The 1,718-nt window shown below is 46.8% G+C and overlaps 1 pseudogene; it reads right to left on the minus strand.

Annotated features, from left to right (window-relative positions):
• Window positions 1–454: 454 nt before the first annotated feature.
• LOC105514080 lies at window positions 455–727 on the minus strand (annotated as a pseudogene).
• Between the last annotated feature and the right edge of the window lie 991 nt (window positions 728–1,718).

Below are 1,718 nucleotides of genomic sequence, written 5' to 3' on the forward strand. Positions count from 1 at the left end.
CTCTCAGTGGCATCCCTGGAAAGTCCAGATTGTCTGACATACTGGTAACAGATGACTGGGGATCAGGTCCCAACAGAAGTCTGGGCTTAAGAGAGTTAAGTCTATGCTGAAAGATGGACAGGGAGAAGAGGACATAAATATGAATTGGTTTTTCCATACCCTAAGGCTTTTGTGCCAAGGTGGTCATGTGTATGAAAGTCAGGGAATCCCTCCTCCTGGGAGCCAAGAGGAAGTCTCCCAAAACTAGAAGGGAAAGGTGTTTTCCCCACATCACTCCAGCTTTGGAGACATTCTATTAGTGACATATGCCCCTTCCCCTAAAAACAACAATGAAGTGTTCTGTGTGCTAGCTCAAAAAAAAAAAATTCTGCACTTTTTTATAAAACTTGATAAAAAATAGTATTTCAAACTGTACAGTCACCAGAAGTACACAGTTATCAAAAATGCACACATTTCACTTGGCCTCTCCAGCACCTTCAGCTTTCCTGTCCTGGTCTTTTTTGGCATCTCCGTTTTCTGCAGATTTATTTCCCTCCTTGCCAGCATCAGCTTTTCCTCTTTTCCCTTTGGGTACCTTCTCTCCCTTCTTGGCAGGGGCCTTTTTAGGCTTGGGTTCTGGCTTTGGAGGAGCGGGTTTAGCAGACAACCTCATGGATCTTCTCTGTGCTGTGTCCTTCACCTTGGCTTTATCTCCTTTAGCATCCTCTTCGGTCTTCCTCTTGGGCATGGTGGCGGCGGTGACAGCAGTGGGACTTAGACACTGGGCCCGGGATGCAGCCACACCTGGGCTTTGATCGGTCAGGGGTCATTCTTGCCTCTTCTTACACTTCAGTTACTTTGTTTAATGTCTAAAGATTCATAACTAACTGCCCCCCATTGGCCCCCACTATTTTTTAAGACTGGGTCTTGCTCTGACAACCAGGCTGGAGTGCAGTGGTGAGATCTTGACTCACTACAGCCTTGACCTCTCAGTATATGTGATCCTCCCACCTCAGTGTTCCAAGTTGCTAGGACCACAGGCACATGCCACCACACCTAGCTAATTTTATTTATTTTTTGTAGGGATGAGGTCTCACCATGTTGCCCAGGCTGGTCTCAAACTCCTGGGCTCAAGCAATCCTCTTGCCTTGGCCTCTCAAAATGCTGGGATTACAGGCATGAGTCACTGTGCCTGGCCCAAGATCCATTAACTATCTGTTTGTTTGTTTTTGTTTTGTTTTTTGAGATGGAGTCTTTCTCTCTCACCCAGGCTGGAGTACAGAGGTGTGATCTCTGCTCACTGTAACCTCTGCCTCCTGGGTTCAAGCGATTCTCCTGCCTCAGCCTCCCGAGTAGCTGGGATTACAGGCACGCACCACCGTGCCTGGCTAATTTTTGTACTTTTAGTAGAGACAAGGTTTCACCATGTTGGCCAGGCTGGTCTCAAACTCCTGACCTCAAGTGAACCGCCCGCCTCAGCCTCCCGAAGTGATGGGATTACGGGCCCAGCCACCAAGATCCATTAACTCTGAAATCTACTTCAGGAATTTTACTTTATATCAATAATTATTCCTTCCAGGAACGTTCATTGCACGTCTACTATGTACCAAGCACTATTATAGATTTTAGGGGTTCAACAGTGAACCAAACAGATAAAAATCCCAGCCCTCATGAAGCTAGTATTCTAGTAGGGAGCAGAGGTAGTTAGCACATTCAGCCCCTTCTCACAACCCCAGGAA

Source organism: Colobus angolensis, unplaced genomic scaffold (genome assembly GCF_000951035.1).
Source record: "Colobus angolensis palliatus isolate OR3802 unplaced genomic scaffold, Cang.pa_1.0 Scaffold24, whole genome shotgun sequence".
Taxonomy (NCBI): Eukaryota; Metazoa; Chordata; class Mammalia; order Primates; family Cercopithecidae; genus Colobus; species Colobus angolensis.